The following is a 22,509-nucleotide window of genomic DNA, read 5'->3' on the forward strand; positions in this document are numbered from 1 at the left end:
ATAGATTTTCCACTGAACCTACCAGTTTTAGACCTAACGGAATTAGAAACCTGCTTATACAAAACCATGCATAGGAGTGTTAATAGCAGTGCCGTTTACAACATGAGAGAAGCTTAAGTATTCATCCAGATGATGAATGGATTAAATGGAATATAGCACTCCATACAGTTGAGTATTATTCATTATTAGCAAGAGTAAAGCATTTATGCACCCTGTGACATCGATTAAATTATTATTTATTTACAAGGAGAGAAGAGGGAGAAGAATAGAGGGAAGGGGAGATGGAGACATAGAGAATGAGAGTGGGTGCACCAGGGCCTCTTGCCATTGCAAATGAACTCCAGATGCATGTGCCTCTTTGCGCATCTAGCTTTATGTGGGTATGAGGAAATTGAACTTGGCCTATTAGGTTTTGCAAACAAGTGCCTTTAACCACTGAGTAATCTCTCCAGCCCCATTGTATTCTTTTTTACCTTTAAAAAATAAAAAAAATGAGGGTTGAGACTATTTCTTAGTATTAGAGCACTTATTATGTATGAGACCCTAGGTTTGTTTTCTAGCATAGCAAAAATAAATAAAAATAAGGAAATTAAAGTGGAGCAGGGGCTGTGCTCAGTGACCCTGGGTTTAACTCCTAGCACTGTTGGATATGGTAGCTTATGTCTGTAATCATAGCACTTTAGGCGTGCTAAGCCAACAGGATGGCTGTGAGTTTGAGGCCAATTTGGGTTCCCTAGTGGGACCCAGTTTCAGCCAAACCACATCACACAACACCACACACCCAAAGTTTGGCTTTTCTATACTTACTACTGATTCCTAATGGGAAACCAAGAGCTTCAGCAATGGCCTGTAATGTTTTGGAAGCATCATGGATGTACCACTTGGCCATCAACTCACTGGAAGGTATCTCATCCCTGGCACTAACAATTTTCTAGTAACAATCTATGGTTTCTGGGTACACTTGTGACAGTCTTCTTAAGACTCCCCAGTGCTGGGCTTGTAGTGATTTGAATCAGATGTACCCCATAAACACAAGTGTTCTGAATGCTTGATCCCCAGCTGATGGCAATTTGGGAGTTGGATCCTTACTGGCAAGATGTGTTGTTGGCATTGATCTTATGGGCATTACAGCCAATTCCCCCTTGCTAGTGTTTGGCATACTCTTTCTGCTGCTGTTTCCACTTGCTGTGGCAAAGGTAATGTCCAGCTTCTGCTTATGCCGTCCTTTCTTCTGCCATCAGGGAGCTACCAAAAAGCAAACCAAAGCAAAACAAAACAAACAAACAAAACCTTCCAACAGCTGCTTTTGGTTGGGTGATTTGTGCCAGCAGTGAGAAGGTAACTACAACACAACAGTGAGTTGGTACCAAGAGCTATCCTGCTTTCTTACTCTGTGCTACTTCCATGGGGCTGACTTGCATCTCTCCATCCCTCATGGGCTTGGTTGGGCCCATTCAAGCTGCTTGGCACAACCCATGACCAAGGGAGAGTGAGCCTGCTCCCTAGCCTGCTATGGGCCTGGTGTTTGTGAACGGCAAGCAAGATAGGACCAAAGCTACCCTGTGTATGGTGGTGGCTGGTGCCATCACCGCTGTCTTCAACACTGATAGCGGCATTCTCCTAAAACACAAATATGGTTTCTTGGTGGGAATGTGTTTCAGTCTCACATATCATAACTCGGGTTGTTTTCGTAGCTGTGTTGCTTCACAGTCACTTGGAATACTGAGAGCCATTGCTTATCCCCACCTCTCCCTGTGTGTGGGCATGCTTATCCATGGCACCCGCTGTGTCTGGGGTACCCCAGGAATATCCACAACATCGTCGCTGACAGAGTGGCCTGGAGCTGGAGTGAAGATGTGATATTAAAGAAGATGCTGAGTTCCTGATGGCCTTTGGCTTTGATTCTGGCCACCCAGAGACTCTGTCAGCCCACTGTCAACCTCTTATCTCCCAGGGCCTTGGTGGCAGCTCAGCAACTCAGAGGCAGTGGCAGTTCCAAGAAGTCACCTACCCTGTAGGTCATATGCCAAATGGCTGGTTGACAGAAATCTGTGCTGTCTATCCTGCTTTAGACAAGAGTAGCCCCAAGCCCAAGCAGCACTATTCCCTTGGCCTTCAAGTTCATGTTTGTCTGCATGGCACTGTTGGTGACACTGTTTTATGATGTTTTGGACTCCCAACATGTCTGAGATGATTTTGATCAGCATTGGAGTAGACTTTGCCTTTGCTGAACCCTCTGTTGTTGCTCTGCATATCTTCTCCCTCCCAGTGCCAGGCATCATGAGGGCCCCTCTGACTGGGTGGCTGATGACACTGAAAAAAAAACCTCTGTCCTGGTGCTCAGCTCTGTGCTGTGGATCTTCATCAGCCTGTGGTCTCGCCCTACCTGGGGGAACATGAAGATTCTTTGGGTGTGGACTTCCTCCTGGCAGAGTCTATGGGAGAATCCACCATGGTTGCCATTGTGGCATACCGTGTCTTTCAGAAACAGAAAAAGACAACAGAAAATGTGTCGTCCCTGAGGGAGAAGACTTTGCCGTGACCAACATGTCCCTACAGAGGAGGTGGCAGACATTGCAGCAGTGAGAGAGGAAAATGAATAACACCACAGGACGCTACAGAGACAGGAGGGATGTCATTTCAACTTTATCCTCTCCCCATCCATTGCACTTTGTTCCTTTAATATTTAAAAATATTTATTTATTGAAGAAAGGGAGACAGAGAAGGAGGTAGACAGAGTGAGTATAGCGACACTAGGGGCTTCCTACCGTTGCAAACAAACTCCAGACACATGGACCATTTCGCCCCTGCCTTTACATGAGTGTTAGGGAATTGAACCTGGCCTGTCAGACTTTGCAAGCAAGCTCCTTTAATCACAGAGCCATCTCTCCAGCCCTCCCTTTGTTTCTTTTGGCAGGGAAAGAGGCCTTGATTTAAAGATTGCATGAAATTCTTTAGCATACTACATATCCTCATACTGATATGGGGACCTAAAGAAAGGTCTTTGCTATCATTTGTAAAATTGAATCCATGCTGTTTCATAAAACCCAAAAGACATAGGTGCTTCTTGGTCCATATATCTACTTCTTCCTCAGACAGTATCCACTTGGCGCCAAAGGACTGTGGCTGTACCATCGCCTCTTGGCCACCACTGCCCAGCTGGCCTCTGTCTCTTCCTGTCAGTTCATAGGCCTCTTAAGTATCAACAGGTTAAAGGTAAGCCTCCTTGACTAGCTCCCAGTCCTGTGATAGTACACAGAGATGTAACCTGATATCAGTGACACTTCCCTTCTACTTTGGAGTTACAAACTGTCTGCATATACGCACAGGAGGTAGGCAGCAGGCTTCAGGCTAGAGTCTCTGTACCTGGAGGAAGTCTTCAGCCATGCTGGATCATCACCTGGAAACAATCTGTAGAAGTCAATTTGCAATGCCCTTGGAGTAGCGGAGTGACCTGGCCGACAACAGTATCTCACTTTGTATTTTACCAGGTTTCTCTGAGTTTCTGAACCCCACTTTTGGTACCAATTTTACTCTTGCAGTTAGGTTCTCATTGCTGGGACAAACACGTAACCAGAAACAGTTTATGGAAGGAAAGGGTTTATTTTAGTCTTACAAATTCCAGGGAAACACCATCAATGGATGATGTTCAATGGATGATGAGAGACAATACCAACAGCCAGCACCATAAAACTGCTGGAGCTATACATGCTTTGAACACACCCAGTAGGGCTGGACTACACAATCTGCTCCCAGTGACATACCTGTCTTCCCCAGCAAGGCTCTGCCAACTGGAGGCTCATGTAGCCAGCTTGGTCTTACTAAAATACCTCAAACAGTGGAGCCATACATTCAAACCACCACAGCCACCATGCCTAGCTTAGCTTGCTCTAGATGATTCTTGCAGTTTCTTTAAAATATTATCCAAGTAAAAACTAAGATCTCATCAATTAACATTTTGTTATGTGTATGGTTACCCCAGAGCAAGATCCTACTTGTTTATTGGATTTGGTGTGGGAGTGCAGGGTTTACAAGTTTTCTAGAACTGGGATAGGTAATATATCTCTGCAGTTCTGATGGCTGCATGTATGTGTGTGTGGTGTGTGTGATGTGTGTATTGCGTACTTACTGTGTGTACAGCTTTGTGTGCCCATGTATGGAGGTCAGAGGAGAATGTTGGGTGTCATCTTCTATTACTCTTCCATTTGCTTCCTTGAGACGGAGTCTCTCATTGACCCTAGTGCTGCTAATTTTGGTCATTTTAGCTGACCAGTGAACCCTAGCAGTTCTCCTGTCTCCATTTCTCACTTGACTGGGGTTATAGGTGTGCATGCCATACCCACTTTTCACTTGGGTGCTGGAGATAGAACTCAGGCCCTCCTAGGCCCTTATGCATGCTTAGGAAGCACTCTTACCCAATAAGCCATCTGCCCAGACCTCTCTGGTGATCTTACGCTCATACAAACTGTAGTATGCTGGTACATGTATAATACAAGACAGTGCCACACACAGAGGTAAGGAGAATTTGGACATAGTAACTAGAACCAGAGTTCCAGGAGAGGCTGAATTTGCTGCTGCTTTTCCAAGCTAACAGCCACCGAGGGAGCATCTCTGGGTGCATTGTTCTCTCCACTGAGCTTGCACCATTCCTTTGTGAGGGTGTAGAAATCCAGTTAGGTTTTCATCTTTACCAGCTTCACACTCAGATTCTTCTCAGCTAAGTAGACAGATGTGTTCTTTCTTCCTCTTCCCTGCAGGTGTATCCTGTGCCTTTCCCTCTTTTGGTGGTATTCTTAGCTATCTCTTTTTGTGGGAATATTAGGTAAGTATCTGAAAAATGTACATGGTACATGATAAATTTTCATAGCCAATCTATGAATTATTGAACTATATTCTAACATGATGGGGGAGTGGTGGAGCAGGATAGAAGGTATTTTTTTTTATATGTATGACCATATCAGTTAACTATTTATTTCTGGGACAAAACACTCAACCAAAAACAGTTTAAGGAATGAAAGAGTTCATGCTAGCTTGCATGCAGTTCTAGAGTGTTGAGTCCTTCATGTCAGAGAAAGCATGGCAGGATCAAGAAGCCAGAGTCACATTGCCACATCCACAGGGAGGAGGGGGAGAGCTCAGCGACTGCTGCATGTCCCCTAGGTCTCTCCTTTTTATGTAGTCTGGGAGCTCCACCCATGAGATGGTGTCATCGACTGCTAGGGTGAGTCCTCAGCTAACCTAATCTAGAAAATCTCTCACAGACATGACCAGAGATTTGTTTTCATGGTGCTTCTAAATCCTGTCAAGGTGTCAACCAGAGATGATTAAATTAATCTTGACTTTCAACACTTTCATAGTTCCAGTTATACAGAGTAAAGGAACACAAAGTACCTTTTCTTGTTGTTTTCTTGAGGTAGAGTCTCACTCTAGCCCAGGCTGACCAGGAATTCACTTTGTATTCTCAGGGTAGCCTCGAACCCATGATGATCCTCTTACTTTGGCCTCCTGAGTGCTGGGATTAAAGGCATGTGCCACCATGCCTGGCTCAAAGTACCTTTTCTTGTATTTAGTGGAAATAGAATTATGTAAGTATGTAATTATGAAAATTAGAATTCAGGATATATGGATTAAATTCTTCAATTTGCTTATTCAAGCTGGGCAACTGACTATATTAATAAATTATTTATGTCATAATTTCTTCATATTTAAAATGATGCTATTTATATTAGTTAGCTTTGAGTTAATATAGTAAAATTCTGGAAGTGACTAATTAAAAAAACAAAGGCTGGGATTGGAAAGATGGCTTACCAGTTAAATGTTTGCCTGTGAGGCCTAAGGACCCCAGTTTGAGGCTTGATTCCCCAGCACCAATGTAAGTCAGGTGCACAAGGTGACACATGCATCTGGAGTTTGTTTGCAGTGGCTGGAGGCCCTGGTGCGACCATTTTCTCTCTCTCTCTCTCTCTCTATCTATCTATCTAGGTCTGTCTGTCGCTAATTTTTTTTTTTTAAAAGGGAAACGGCAGAGACGCTGCCTTTTTTTTTTTTAATTTTTATTTATTTATTTATTTGAGAGTGACAGACACAGAGAGAAAGACAGATAGAGGGAGAGAGAGAGAGAATGGGCGCGCCAGGGCTTCCAGCCTCTGCAAACGAACTCCAGACGCGTGCGCCCCCTTGTGCATCTGGCTAACGTGGGATCTGGGGAACTGAGCCTCGAACCGGGGTCCTTAGTCTTCACAGGCAAGCGCTTAACCACTAAGCCATCTCTCCAGCCCCCCCCCCTTTTTTTTTAAAGGCAAAGGCTTTAGTTAACCTATAGGTTTGGAGGCTCAAAATCCAAGGTCGGTCTGGTCCCATTGGCCTCTGGGCAGGCCTTCCTAAACATATTGGAGGCCATGTACCTGGGATGTTAGACATAGAACATCAGAATTTAATGTACAGGTGGGCAGGTGGTGACACATCCTGTCTGGAGTGCATTTTGGAGGGAGTAGCCATATCTCTGATAAGAGCAGAGAGAAGAGGAAGGCAGATCACTTGCTCCTTTGTAAGGGTATGTGCCCTCCAATAATCTGAGGATTTCCTTTATTCCCTTCACCCAGTGTTAACACCACCTTCCTGCAGAATTGTTCTGGGCACCAAACCTTCAACACGTAGGCCTTTGGCAGATGTTTAACACCCAACCACAGTTTTATTAATGCCATCTGTCAAGACCAAATAAAGTAGCCAACAAGTTGGTGTGTATGTGTCTTGTGATTCCCTGTGAAATCAAAAAGAAGGTTGGATATTGTAAATATACAAGGACAGAGTAAACATTGTCATTTCAGAAGGGAACAACAGTAGTGTGACAAGGGATAATATGACCAGTGCAAGAATGAAATCCAACAGGGCAGACACTAAATCATGGAGCCATGCCTGGCATTCTAGGTGCATGACCTCAAACAGGCTTGGGAAACCCTAATCTATGGCCCTGCCATTTAAAACACACATGGCCTCTCTGAGACAAGCTGCAGTCAATGCTAGCAGCTTTCCTAAGTAGATGTCCCACATTCCCGGCATTTCCAGCATCCTGGGACCACTGTTACAACTTGTGCTCTCTGCAGGGAATCTGACCTTGCCTGCCTCAAAGGAACCTTGGTGCAAGCCTTCATGACCCTGTTACTCTCACTTCTCCATGCTTACAAAAGCAGTACCATGTGGGCGATGCTAAGTCCTGTTGCCAGCTGGAGATGTAGCAGGGCCCTCTTGGCCCATCGCTGTGCAGTCATGCAAGTACACTTCAGGTGCAGCTGAGCCTCAGAAAACACCTCCTTGGGTGGCTCTTCCTCAGTCCAGCCCTCTTAGCTCTGGCTCTCTTCAGATGACTGTTTTCAGGCCACATGGCCTTTGCTTGTTGGGAGTCTGGCTCTTGGTCAGCTTTCATTGTTGTCCTAGAGATGTGCTTTGTTTCTCTTTAATGGTGGCAGTCTCTAACAGTTGTCACCACTTCTCTTGCAGCGTTGCTGTTATCTACTCTTTAAAAGCACTATCAGTCCTTTACTTGCCAAACTGCACATTTTTCAAGTTTTGTGCTTTTTCTTTTTCTTTCTGAAAATCTGGCTAAAAGCAGCCAGCCCTAACTATGCTTCAGCCTGACTGCTATACTATCTTGAAATTTCTTCCACCAAATACATCTTATTGTTTTTGGATTTAGCTTTACTCAGATTTTCAGATAAGTAGCAGAACATAGCTAGATTCTTTGCTAAAATTTAACATCTATGGCCTCTAGTCCAATTCTCAGTAGCTTCTTTATTCCCATGTAAAAGCTTCTGAGCATAGTTTTTATTTTCTGCATTTCTTTTTAAAATTTTCTTAAAATTAGCGTATACTCATTAGACATAATAATGAGTTAATGTTATACATATGATGTAATTTTAATCATATTCATCCCCCCATTACCTCTCATCTCTCTTCTGCTAATTCACCTCCATTTTCCAACTAGTCTTCCCTTCTACGAGTGTGTGTGTGTGTGTGTGTGTGTGTGTGTGTGTGACACTATATCTCAGTGAGTTTAACTAGGGTTGCTTACAGGAGCATGGGTGAGTTGTTGTTTACAGGAACATAGATAACTTGCCAGTGGCTACCCCATGGAAGAAAAAGTTTTCCCATTCCTAATAACCATTACCTCCCTATAAATCCTCAGGAGGTGTGAAGCCTTGTAAATCCCTTCACGAACTGTTCTGTTTCTGTTGGCATTTTGGTCTTGTGAACTTGCAACAGACTCACCCACTAAGTTCTACTTACCTAGGGCTTCTCTAGCTTTTAGTTCCAAACCTTTTCATATTTCTCACACAAAACATTGCCAGAGGTGTGTGAGTCATGTGGTCAGATTTAATCACAGTGATAATCCCACTTTGTTGCTACTAATTTTCTGGTTGCTTTTAACAAAATACTTGACAGTCTCAGGGAGGAAAGATTTCAGTTAGCATGTGGCTTCAGGTCTTAGTCCATCACGCCAGAGAGAAGGCAAAGCAGAGCTGCTCAGACTAGTGGTGGGAATGTGCAGCAGCTTGTTCACAGATCCCAGATCTTATGCAGAAGCCAGTAGAACCTTCAGTGGCCCACCTGTAGTGGCCTACTTCTACCTGCAAGCCTGCCTCCTAAAGCCGTCAAAATAGTACAAGCGTTCAAGACATGAGTGCATGTTATGTCTGAGCACCACACGTCAGCATTACTGTGTACATTCTGATTAGAGAAGGCTGGGCCTTAGACTCCTGGATCGTGTGTGGTCTGTATGCATTGTTCTCCAGGGCGTGTCCTGATTGTCTCTATTACTTAGTCTTTGCCTAGTATATAAGATCAGAATTTTGAATATATGAGAACTGATGTTGAGTTGGCAGCATGAACCTTTTAAACTTTGTCAATAATTCATTTAAATGACAGTATATGTTTCTATGAAACACTTTGCTAATCTCTGAACAAGTAAGTGGCATCTAATGTGAGAAATTCTTACCACAAATCTTTGGATATTGGTAAAGAACAGATAATTCAGTTTCTTTGCAAATCCAGTGAGAGTGTTTATCTGTTGTCAGATCAGAGTTTAAATGTGAAGTTCAGTAGTCCTCATTTCTTCATAGTTTTGCATTCTGCATTTCCTTTACCTATTGTCAATCCAAATTAGAAAACCTTAAATGGAAAATGACAGTCGAGCTGGACATGGCTCATGCCTGTAGTCCTGGCACTTGGGAGACTGAGGTAGGAGAATTGCTGTCAGAACCTGGGCTACAAGTAAGTTTTGGGTCTAATCTAGGGTCGAGTGAGACCATGCCTCAAAAAATAAAATAAAATAAAATGGCAAGAAAAAGAAAATTACAAGCATAAACAGTAAAGCTATTTATTTGTAAGTAAGTGACTGACTACACTGTTGTGAGTGGTATGTAACCTCACAGCCCCCCACTCTCCTCCACCCGACTATGGTTGCTGCCTGCTGGGAGTCTCATTATACGCCACCCAGGTTTTACCAAAAGTCAGGTAAAATAACCTATATTGGGGCTGGAGAGATGGCTCAGTGGTTAAGGCACTTGCTTGCAATGCCTAAGGACCCTGGTTCATTTCTGTAGTGCCCACATAAAGGCAGATGCACAAAGTGGTCCACGCATCTGGAGTTTGTTTGCAGTGGCTGGAGACCCTGGCATGCCTATTCTCTCTGTCTCTCTGCTTGCAAATAAATAAATATATAAATATTAAAAATAACTTTTTATCCTCCTTTCTTTGTTCTGAGTAAACATTATATGATTGATAATGTGTTATTTTCCTAGAGGTATAATTTAGTTTGAATTTATCTTTGAAATATATGTAAGCTAGTAGTGATAGTTCACACCTGAGTTCAGCTACTTGAGAGGCTGAAGGAAGAACATTGTTTGAACCCAGAAGCTTGAGGCAGTTTGGGCAACACAGTAAGACCTTGTCTCAAAAAGAAAATCTAGAGATGTTCTTACATATTTTTGATGGGAAGATAAATTAGTACAAGTGTCAATATTCCTTAAGAAACTATAAACAGAACTACCATATGATCTAGTGATCTTACTACTGGATATTTGTCCAGAGGAAATTAAATCAAGGTATATTCCTATTCACAATAACTAAGACATGGAATTAACTGAAGTGTCTGTCAAAGGATGAATAGGCAAAAGAAAACGTGGAGGCTGGGGAGATGACTTAGTGCATAGAACACTTGCTGTGAAAGCATGAGGACCAGAGTTCAGACCCTGAACACCCACATCATTGCTGGGTAGGCATGGTGCTGTATGTAATGCCAGTGTTTGGGAGGTGGAGATGGGGATCCTTGAGACAAGCCGGCTAGCTAGACTACCTGAATGGGCACGCTCTGCATTCAAGTGAGAATCCTTCCTTTAGTAAATAAAGAGGAGAGAGAGTGAGGAAGATAAATGTTGCCAACCTCTGGCCTCCACATGCACCCAACTCATGCATGTGCACTGTTGTAGTCAGTTCCACACTGGTGAGATGAACTTCCAAACCAGACACATTTATTTGAGCCTTACAGGTCCAGGGAAGCCAGGTGGCTGTGACTCCAAGTTACAAGTTTTAATAAAACTCCCTAATATATTGGGGGACATAAATTCAAACTTACCACATTCTGTCCCTGGCTCCTAGTAGACTCATAACCATCTTACATTGTAAATTATATTCAGTACAACTTCAAAAAACTTCTTTACTAACTTTAAGATTATTCCAAAGTCCCAAGTATCATCTGAGATTTAAGACTGTCTCAACTTTGAGTCCTGTAAAATAAAAGCAAGTTATATACTTCCAACATATACTGGTACACAGTAAACATTTTCATTGCTATAAGGCATAAGAAGGAGACACTGGACTAATACAAACTCAACAACCATTTGGCAAACATCAAACTTAAGTAGTTCAAGTCCAAGATCTAACAGTCTCTGGATTTTCCAGTTCCGCCCCTCCAGCTGGGCTAAGTAGCAAGGAAAAACTTCCATCCAGGGCCACCGGTGCTGCATGGTAGCCTTGCACAGTCCTGGTATATTCAAAACATCTTTGGGTCTCCATGCAAACCATGGACTGTCTTCTAATAGCTTCACTGGTCTCTCTATCCAGGTCACCATGACCTACCTCATATGCCAAGTCTCAGCAGCAGCCTCTGGAACTGTAAACATCATGACCCATTCCATGCATTTTTCATGCTTCCAAAATCAATCCCAGGTGTGCAGGACACAGCCATGCTGTTAATGCACACACTAAATAAATCATGACCTTGAAGAGCAGGGTCCTTCCTTTCAGTCATATCCTTTCAAAAGAGTTTGCATTTCTACTGTGCAGTCTTTTCTCAGGCATCTTTTCATAGTTTCAATGAAAAGTAGTTGGGTTATCTTCCTTAAAATTGCTAATGTGTTTGACAGTAGCAGCTTCGGTATAAGCTGAAACCAGTTTGTATGCCAGTAAATTTTTGACTTGTTTTAGTTTCTCCAACTTTAAATCTTCTATCTGTCAGTTTCATATCTTTAGCCAAGTATACCAGTCCATCACAAATTTAACCTTCATCAATCTCTCTGGGCATGGGCAGCAGAACACAGCCAGCCCTTATACCAGAGCCCAGTTCCAACAAAGTTCTCTGCAATCTTTCCTTCCCCTTTAAAATTTCATAAGCAAAACCTCTAAGTACAATTCTCTATGCACTTAGCATTTTCAAATTTTCATCAGAATAGTTCATAAAATTTGACTTACTGCTTTGGAAGGTATCTTCAGTTGTATGTACCAAGTTCCGTCACATTCCTGCTGCATGAAAGTTTCACAAGACCAAAATCCACATGGTCAGATTCATCACTGCCATGTCCCTGTCTCTGGCACCAGTGTCACACAGCTTACTCTGGGGTGATAATTGCCCACCTCTGGAACCAGCTTAGTCTTTTTCACCAGTGCTACTCCATCATTTATACTTTCATTAAACTTTTGCTCCAGGTTTAAAGCCTCCAAGAGACTTGCAAATGCTAAATTTGGCATTTTGTCAGTTTTTTTTTCTCCAAGAAATTCCACTTTGACACAAATCTTGTCACATTTGCTTCTTTCAAGTGACCTTGATAGACCACTTTGTCAGTGTTTTTTTTTTTTGTTTTTTGAGGTAGGGTCTTACTCTAGCCCAGGCTGACCTGGAATTGACGAAGTAGTCTCATGGTGGTCTCGAACTCATGGCGATCCTCCTACCTCTGCCTCCCGAGTGCTGGAATTAAAGGCGTGTGCCACCACACCCGGTGTGTCAGTGTTGTTTTTTAATCCCCCAATTGCATCAGTAATGTACAAACCCAATTTACCTGCCAGTCTAAGTTCTTAATATCTGCCAGAGCCTTTCCCACTTCTCAGTGATTCCTGCCCTCCTTTCATCCTCCAGTCACCAGTGCTCACGGGGCCCTTGCTGATGAAAACCAGGCATCCCTGATGGCTTGTATGAGCCAGTCCACCAGCAACTTACTTCTCTTGTAATTGCCTCAGATTATATACTTTAAATTATTTTAAATTATTTTTATTTATTTGAGAGTGACAGAGAGAGAAAGAGGGAGACAGAGAGAGAGAGAGAGAATGGGCACGCCAGAGCCTCCAGCCACTGCAAACGAACTCCAGGCGTGTGTGCCCCCTTGTGCATCTGGCTAACGTGGGTCCTGGGGAGTCGAGCCTCGAACCAGGGTCCTCAGGCTTCACAGGCAAGCACTTAACCATTAAGCCATCTCTCCAGCCCTGTACTTTTAAATTTTGTCATAAGGAGGCATATGTAGTTATGTGTTACTCACTTTATCTGCTTCTGTAACACTCAGACTGATTTCATCTCTTCCCATATCCCACAGCCTCATAGCCAGCCTGTGAGATGCACTTTCATTTATTTTTAAAAAGTTTTTTCCCAGTTCAAACAGTTAAGAGGCAAAATAGTCCCTGATAATCATTTTCCTGTACTGGGCCATTGTGGTAGTTTGAATGACTGTCCCCCAATAGATTGAGGAGTTTATTAAAGCTTTTAACTTAGATCTCCAACGCTGGCTGGAGGAGGTGTTACTGGGCCATATGTGGAATTAAAGCCTAAAGATAAGCAGAATGCTTGAGTTCTGCCTGGAGTGTGCTTGTTTTGTGGTGCTGCTGGTGGCATTTCTTTCTGTGTGTGGGGGCCTGTGAAAGAGGGCCAGCTTCTTCTGCCATTATGGAACGTCCCCTGGATCTGTAAGCTTCAAATAAATTATGGTCCTCCTATAGACTGTGCCTGGTTTGGAGGTTCATCCCAGCAGCATGAAGCTGACTATGACAGCCTTTGTTAGGGCCCCGTCTTCATGGTGTACCATTTATTTTTCCTTCCTCTGTATTGAAGGTAAGACATGAAGGGTATCTTCTATATCTTATATCTCTCTCTCCTCACTGCCTCATTCTTCTCATGGGTTATAAGTGTTGAGATACCGGGAGGGGCACTTTCACACAGATCTAACCTGTGCTCCCCTGTTATTCTCCAGCCATAATAAGCAGGAAGCTAACGCCCCATTTCATGTCACCTACCTGCTCTTTTCCTTCCAACTCAGAGGCCAGTGCAGAAGATAGCGGCCTCTCCATGCTTTCCCCCATTGTACGTTCTCCAGTGGACAGCTTAGCCTCAGTTGCATGTCTTATTACCTACCAAGAGCAGGGCCACAAGCCTGACACCATAGCCTCCTTACAATCCCATCCCGTGTGCCGCTTTTAGGGATGTAGCATGCACACGCATCTGTTTGCTGGTGGAGGGCATCCCTGTGCTTGGCAGACCCCACTCATCAAGGAGGCTTGCCACTCCACATGTATGGAGGAAGATGGCCACCTTGAATTTCCCCCAGGGCTACTCTGCCTTCAGAAGGAGCAGCCTGCAGTTCTCCTTTACACCCAGTAGTATTCCTTACCTGTTCCTGCAGCAGGAAGGCTTCCATTCTAGGAGAGGGGAGGCTGTGCTGGGATTGCCTCTGTGGACACTGTCCTTAGCTTAGCTTCAGTTGCATGCCTCATCACCCACAGCAGTGTGTGACTGCTCCTGCCAAACTTCCCTTTGGTTCTGTTGTGCCCCACACTTGTGTGTCTGTGGTTGTGTGAACTTTTCCTAGGCAGACAAACATATGTCTACTTATCTTAAATAGGGAACCAAGAACAGAGCAAAGAGATGATTTGACTCACATCTAGCTTGGTGAAGCAGTGAACTTAATTAGGATTTCTTATAGGAGCATGGCAACTTACATGTGGCCACACCATTGAAGAAAATGTAAGTAACTTAATAGCTTATAAGTCCTTGGGGCAAAGTGGGGCTTCATAAGCCCCTCCTACTTTATGATAGACCATGAGTGGGTCCAGTCTTGTGCAGGTCTCGTTGGGCAGTCACAGCTGCTGAGAGTTTAAGAAGACAACAGCCAGCTCGTGTCTGGAGGACAATATTTGGTCACATGCAGTTAACAGTGCTCTGTGGCATAATTCTAAGTGCAGAGGCGAGGCCTTTGGATGTTTTCATCACAAAACAGTGACAAAGTTTGAGATGTTGGACAACATAGACCTCTGTAGTCAGTTGGTATACAACATCCCCATAATGATGCACAACTCTATTACAGTTAAAATCTAGGGGCTGGGGAGATGACTTAGCACTTGCTTGCAAAGCCTGCTGGTCTGGGTTCACTTTCATAGTACCAGTGTAAAACCAGATGCACAAAGTGGAACATGTATCTGGAGATCATTTACAATGGTAAGAGGTCCTATGTATCTCTGTGTTCACAAATTAAGTAAGTAGTACTTTAAAAAGTCTATAGTTACAGGGCTGGTGGGATGCCTTAGCGGTTAAGGCACTTGCCTGTAAAGCCAAAGGGCCCAGGTTTGATTCCCTAGGACCAATGTAGGTCAGATGCACAAGGTGACACATGCATCTTATGTTCATCTGCAGTGGTTGGAGGCCCTGGTGTGCCCATATTCTCTCTCTCCCTGTTTCTCTCAAACAAATATATAAAAATAAAATATTAAAAAATTTATAGTTCTAATATTCCCATTTTTACTTTTTTCACACTTTTTGCTCTTCTGATACCTGTCAATCAGTGCAGCTCAGTGATTTTTAGATACTGCTAATGAAAGATATGCATGAATGGAAGGGACCACCAGGTTTTTACAACTGCTTTGTTAGAATACATTTTTAGTTTTTTTTTTCTGGTTAAAGGAATTTCATTTAGGTTATGGACTTATAGAGGTTTGATGGTAGTAAAGAATAGGGCTTTTGTTACTATAATTAAACCCACACTTCCAGTTATAGTTTAATAGGAAGTGGAAATCATGGCACTTTGTTTTCTTTGATTTATTCTCAGCTTCCCTGAACTTCCTAATGAGAGGTTTATGTACACCCAGAGGGAAAGAGCTTCCTACATTGACTCATGTCTGCTATTTTTAGTTTCATGTCTGCATTGAAGCTGCTGTCAGTTACTACAGCGCTGAGTAACCTAGACCCGTAGCGAGTGAAGGTGAAGTGTGGGAATAGGGTGGAAGAGTATGTGAAGTCACGGGAATGGAGACACTGGGGTGATCCGATTACAAGTAAAAAGACAGTGATGGTGAGTACCTTTCTCTCATCTGCCCCTTACCACACTCTGCCTTTCTCTGAAATACTGCTGTCAAAAAGTATCTTCTTTTTCTCTCCCCTTTTTCTTTCTTTAATAAAATATTTATTTATGAGAGAGAGAGAGAGAGGGAGGGAGAGAGAGAGAGAAAGAGAAGGAATGGGTATGCCAGGGCCTCTAGCCATTGCAAAAATACTCCAGATGCATGTGCCACCATATTCATCAGGCTTATATGGGTCCAGGGGAGTTGAACCTGGGTCCTTAGGCTTTGCAGGCAAGCACCTTTACCACTAAGCCATCTCTCTAGCCCCTCCCTCCCTTCCTCCCTCCCTTTCTTTCTTTGTTTTTTTCAAGGTAAGGTCTCACTTTATCCCAGGCTGACCTAGAATTAACTATGTAGTCTCGAACTCACAATAGTCCTCTTACCTCTGCCTCCCAAGTGCTGGGCATAAGGCGTGCGCCATCATGCCTGGCTCCTTATTTCTTTTTCTAAAGGCTGAGTTAATTGTGAGGTATTTTGTGGAGTGATGTTTATAGTGTTCCAGCTTTTGCTAACCCATCAGCATTGTTCTTCTGTTAGGTACTTTTAGTAACTCCCACTGAGAAGGAACAGAAGCCCATGAATTGCCACTAGCATATAAGAAGTAGGAAGCTTTTACCCACACAGCCTTCTCTGAGTGAAGAGCTCTAGGCAAGCTTGTGCTCAAACCTGGCATCTCATCATTGTGAAGCTGAGGTTCAGAGTCTGTATCTCTCTCTTTGTAGTCCTTGGAAGAAGAGGAACTGGTGGATTGCTGAGTGGTCCTGACAGAACTGCTTTCATGTGCAACCATTCACTGTAATTCCTATCCATGGTAAAGTTTGCTTTCTGTCTCCTGATGTCTCCTTTTAGAAGCAGGGGAGGGGAGAAGGGAGCCAGCTGTCAACCTGAGGCTTATGGAGTGATTCCTCCTTTCCCTCCTAACTTGCAGCACCATTGTTGGCACACACTACATTATCATATGCTCTTGGGCTGGTTTCTGTATTTAAATTCTTTGCTGCTACTGATTTGTATTTTCTGTAACTACTGTTGTAGTGGTTTTGTGGTTTCTGTTGTCTGCAGTTAAAGGGCTTCTTTTTATTTGTGTGTATGTGCGTTCCAGGGTTTCTTACTGCTGCAAAGGAATTCCTTTCTAGCTTTATATGATGCCTGGAGAATTGAATCTGGGTCAGTAGGCTTTGCAGGCAAGTGCAACTGCTGAGCCATCACCTTTGTCTCATATTTTGCTTTTTGTTTGTTAGCTTTAAGGTTTTTAAAATAGTATTTGTAAACAGAGAGAGAGAGGAAGAGTAAGAGAGAGGAAGAGCAAGAGAGCAAGCATGGACACCACTGCCAATGAACTCCAGACTCAGGTGTCACGTTGTGCATCTGCCTTTATGTGGGTACTGAGGAACTAAACCTGAGCCATCCGGATTTGCAAACCAGTGCCTTTAACTGCTGAGCCATCTCTTTGGCCCTCATATTTCTCTTTAAGATTTAAGAATAATTTATCTCTTGTATTTCCATTTCATATTTCAGACTACAATTGACCATAGTAAATTGACTCCACAGGCAGTGAAATCTTGAATAAAAAGAGGAACATTGTGTGTTAGCTTTATTACCAGTCTTCAGTCTGTGGTAGTGTTAAAGTCTTAATTGTGTTCTTGTTAAAATTCTTTCAATTCCTCCAGATATTTTGTATTTTCATGTGACTTTTAGCATTACTCTGTTAATTGCTAAAGACAAAGCTGTGCAGATTTCCAATGGTGCTCACATGGAGATGGTGTTCATACACCTGGAGATGAATTGGGGGAAGTTGACATTTCATTTTATTTTTTTTAATTTAATTTAATTTTTTTTTTTTTTTCGAGGTAGGGTCTCACTCTGGTCCAGGCTGACCTGGAATTAACTCTAGTCTCAGGGTGGCCTTGAACTCAACGGCGATCCTCCTACCTCTGCCTCCTGAGTGCTGGAATTAAAGGTGTGTGCCACCACACCCGGCGGAAGTTGACATTTTAGTAATAGTGAGTTGATCCTTGAACAGAGTTTATATTTCTGTTTACATTGTCATATTTCTCAGATTCATGTTGAGATTTTCAGTATACATATCTCACACATCTCTGCCAGTTCATCTCTGTGATTCTGTGATTATTAAAGTAAACAGAACTTTTAATGTCTCCTGCTTCACTAGTAATACATAGACCAACTGATTGCAACTGTATTCACTTGATCTTTGCATTCATTTGTATATATGGTTGATCTTACATTGTATAACTTAGACAACCCATTTGTGAATCTTCTAGTAGCTGTATAATGTAGTTTCTAAGGAAATTTCCAGTCAGATGACCCTGATACTCACTTCCTTTCCTTTCTGATGTCTCACTGTCTGCCTCACCGTACTTACTGATGGTAACGTCTAGTCTGATATTGAAGAGGCAGTGCTAGTGCCTGTCTCTGCCTTTGGGTGACCTTGGGGAAGTGCCCAGTCCTTCACCACCAAATAGGTTGTTAGCTGTAGATGCATTGTAGCTGGCTGAAGGTTTTCCTTTCTACTCCTGGTTTGCTAAGAAATGTTTTTGAGTTGGGTGTAGTGATACACAACTTTAATCCCAGCACTCAGGAGGCAAAGGGAGGAGAACTGATGTGAGTTCGAGGCCAGCCTGAGACTACATATTGAATTCCAGGTCAGTCTGGGCTAGAGTGAAACTCTACCTCAAAAAAACAAACAACAACAAAAAATTTTCTGGAATTTATTGAGCTCCCTTTCTGCATCTATTGACATATGTTTCCATGGTGAACTATGTTAAACCACTTTTGAGATAAATCTTACTTGGTCATCAGGGAATATGCTTTTGGTTAAGGAGGATACATAACGTTTATTTTAATTACTTTGTGGAATTTTTTGTTAGTTCAGTGTCAGCGTTGTAAGGTTCGGGATTGACCAAGACCATGGAGACTACTCTGAGGTAAAGACAGAAACTTGATTCAGGACAAACACAAGCTTCCAGGACTGACTCAAGAGCAGAGCAGTCAACTTTGAGATTACAGATAGTGTGCTGTATAGAGTTCTTCATTTGTGGGAAGGTGAGGAAGGGAAGGAACTCCTTTGTTCTTTACCTTAGCCATAGTGTGTGAGACCAGAAGTGACCAGGTGGAAGATAAGAAGGCAGGAAACCTAGACCTGGGGTATTGTTAAGCAAGGAAGGGATGATGGCTGGGTGGTTCTTTGAGGAATGTGTATAACCCACTTCCTTGTGTTTCTGTTGCCCTCCAGCTGTCCCTGGGGACTTCATTTTGTCCTGAGCTAACATTCCAGCCTTTAGGAGTGACCTGCTGTGTGTGGTGTCTGAGATGGTTCATCACACCATGTGTGCTATGGACTGACCTGCTGTGTGAGGTGTCTGAGATGGTTCATCACACCATATGTGCTCTGGAGTGACCTGCTGTGTGTGGTGTCTGTGATGGTACATCACACCGTGTGTGCTCTGGAGTGACCTGCTGTGTGAGGTGTCTGAGATGGTTCATCACACCGTGTGCTGTGGAGTGACCTGCTGTGTGAGGTGTCTGAGATGGTTCATCACACCATGTGTGCTATAGAGTGACATGCTGTGTGTGGTGTCTGAGATGTTCCATCACACCGTGTGTGCTGTGGAGTGACCTGCTGTGTGTGGTGTCTGAGATGGTCCATCACACCATGTGTGCTATGGAGTGACCTGCTGTGTGTGGTGTCTGTGATGGTTCATCACACCGTGTGTGCTATGGAGTCCCCCCTGCTGTGTGTGGTGTCTGTGATGGTTCATCACACCGTGTGTGCTATGGAGTCCCCCCTGCTGTGTGTGGTGTCTGAGATGGTCCATCACACCATGTGTGTGCTCTGGAGTCCCCCCTGTTGTGTGTGGTGTCTGAGATGGTTCATACCACCGTGTGTGCTATGGAGTCCCCCTGCTGTGTGTGGTGTCTGAGATGGTCCATCACACCATTTGTACTATGGAGTGACCTACTGTGTGTGGTGTCTGAGATGGTCCATCACACCGTGTGTGCTCTGGAGTGACCTGCTGTGTGTGGTGTCTGTGATGGTTCATCACACCGTGTGTGCTGTGGAGTGACCTGCTGTGTGTGGTGTCTGTGATGGTTCATCACACCGTGTGTGCTGTGGAGTGACCTGCTGTGTGTGGTGTCTGCGATGGTCCATCACACTGTGTGTGCTATGGAGTGACCTGCTGTGTGTGGTGTCTGTGATGGTTCATCACACCGTGTGTGCTGTGGAGTGACCTGCTGTGTGTGGTGTCTGAGATGGTCCATCACACCGTGTGTGCTGTGGAGTGACCTGCTGTGTGTGGTGTCTGAGATGGTTCATCCCACCGTGTGTGCTAAGGAGTCCCCTGCTGTGTGTGGTGTCTGAGATGGTCCATCACACCATGTCTGTGGAGTGACCTGCTGTGTGTGGTGTCTGAGATGGTTCATCACACCGTGTGTCCTGTGGAGTGACCTGTGTGTGGTGTCTGTGATGGTTCATCACACCGTGTGTGCTCTGGAGTGACCTGCTGTGTGTGGTGTCTGAGACGGTCCATCACACCATGTGTGCTATGGAGTGACCTGCTGTGTGTTGTGTCTGTGATGGTTCATCACACCATGTGTGCTATGGAGTGACCTGCTGTGTGTGGTGTCTGAGATGGTCTATCACACTGTGTGTGCTATTGAGTGACAAGCTCTGTGTGGTGTCTGTGATGGTTCATCACACCGTATGTGCTGTGGATTGACCTGCTGTGTGTGGTGTCTCAGATGGTCCATCACACTGTGTGTGCTATGGAGTGACCGGCTGTGTGTGGTGTCTGTGATGGTTCATCACACCGTGTTTTCTGTGGAATGACCTGCTGTGTGTGGTGTCTGAGATGGTCCATCACACTGTGTGTGCTGTGGAGTGACCTGCTGTGTGTGGTGTCTGAGATGGTCCATCACACCGTGTGTGCTATGGAGTGTCCTGCTGTGTGTGGTGTCTGAGATGGTTCATCACACCGTGTGTGCTATGGAGTGACCTGCTGTGTGTGGTGTCTGAGATGGTCCATCACACCGTGTGTGCTAAGGAGTCCCCTGCTGTGTGTGGTGTCTGAGATGGTCCATCACATCGTGTGTGCTCTGGTGTGACCTGCTGTGTGTGGTGTCTGAGATGGTCCATCACACCATGTGTGCTATGGAGTGACCTGCTGTGTGTTGTGTCTGTGATGGTTCATGACACCATGTGTGCTATGGAGTCCCCCCTGCTGTGTGTGGTGTCTGAGATGGTCCATCACACCATGTGTGCCATGGAGTGACCTGCTGTGTGTTGTGTCTGTTATGGTTCATCACACCATGTGTGCTATGGAGTCCTCCCTGCTGTGTGTGGTGTCTGAGATGGGTCATCACACCATGTGTGCTATGGAGTGACCTGCTGTGTGTGGTGTCTGAGATGGTTCATCACACCGTGTGTGCTCTGGAGTCCCCCCTGCTGTGTGTGCTGTCAGAGATGGTCCATCACACTCTGTGTGCTATGGAGTGACCTGCTGCGTGGTGTCTGAGATGGTCCATCACACCGTGTGTGCTGTAGAGTGACCTGCTCTGTGTGGTGTCTGAGATGGTCCATCACACTGTTTGTGCTGTGGAGTGACTTGCTGTGTGTGGTGTCTGTGATGGTTCATCACACCGTGTGTGCTGTGGATTGACCTGCTGTGTGTGGTGTCTCAGATGGTCCATCACACCGTGTGTGCTATGGAGTGACCTGCTGTGTGTGGTGTCTGAGTTGGTCCATCACACCATGTGTGCTATGGAGTGACCTGCTATGTGTGGTGTCTGAGATGGTCCATCACACTGTGTGTGCTATGGAGTGACCTGCTGTGTGTGGTGTCTGTGATGGTTCATCACACCATGTGTTCTGTGGAGTGACCTGCTGTGTGTGGTGTCTGAGATGGTCCATCACACCATGTGTGCTATGGAGTGACCTGCTGTGTGTGGTGTCTGTGATGGTTCATCACACCATGTGTTCTGTGGAGTGACCTGTGTGTGTGGTGTCTCAGATGGTCCATCACACTGTTTATGCTATGGAGTGACCTGCTGTGTGTGGTGTCTGTGGTGGTTCATCACACCGTGTGTGCTGTGGAGTGACCTGCTGTGTGAGGTGTCTGAGATGGTTCATCACACCGTGTGTGCTATGGAGTGACCTGCTGTGTGTGGTGTCTGAGATGGTCCATCACACCGTGTGTGCTGTGGAGTGACCTGCTGTGTGTGGTGTCTGAGATGGTTCATCACACCGTGTCTGCTCTGGAGTGACCTGCTGTGTGTGGTGTCTGAGATGGTTCATCACACCGTGTGTGCTCTGGTGTGACCTGCTGTGTGTGGTGTCTGAGATGGTCCATCACACCGTGTGTGCTCTGGAGTGACCTGCTGTGTGTGGTGTCTGAGATCGTCCATCACACCGTGTGTGCCCTGTAGTGACCTGCTGTGTGTGGTGTCTGAGATGGTCCATCACACCGTGTGTGCTCTGGAGTGACCTGCTGTGTGTGGTGTCTGAGATCGTCCATCACACCGTGTGTGCCCTGTAGTGACCTGCTGTGTGTGGTGTCTGAGGTGGTCCATCACACTGTGTGTGCTGTGGAGTGACCTGCTGTGTGTGGTGTCTGAGATGGTCCATCACATCGTGTGTGCTATGGAGTGACCTGCTGTGTGTGGTGTCTGAGATGTTCCATCACACTGTGTGTGCTATGGAGTGACCTTTCTGTGTGGTGTCTGAGATGGTTCATCACACTGTGTGTGCTAAGGAGTCCCCTGCTGTGTGTGGTGTCTGAGATGGTTCATCACACCGTGTGTTCTATGGAGTCCCCCCTGCTGTGTGAGGTCTCTGAGATGGTTCAT

The 22,509-nt window shown here is 44.7% G+C and overlaps 1 protein-coding gene across 5 annotated transcripts in view; it reads left to right on the forward strand.

The window, feature by feature from the left end:
• The window catches only part of Syt14 (synaptotagmin 14), a 222,330-nt gene that overhangs the window by 44,424 nt on the left and 155,397 nt on the right, over window positions 1-22,509 (forward strand). Inside the window, exon 1 of one of the 5 annotated variants that reach the window (XM_012947718.2) lies at window positions 4,759-4,822. The exons of the other annotated variants lie outside the window; for them this stretch is intronic. The gene's annotated coding sequence lies outside the window, so the exon portion shown is untranslated. Of the gene's footprint in view, window positions 1-4,758; window positions 4,823-22,509 lie in introns of those variants that run through there. 5 annotated transcript variants of the gene reach the window in all.

Source organism: Jaculus jaculus, chromosome 1 (genome assembly GCF_020740685.1).
Source record: "Jaculus jaculus isolate mJacJac1 chromosome 1, mJacJac1.mat.Y.cur, whole genome shotgun sequence".
Lineage (NCBI taxonomy): Eukaryota > Metazoa > Chordata > Mammalia > Rodentia > Dipodidae > Jaculus > Jaculus jaculus.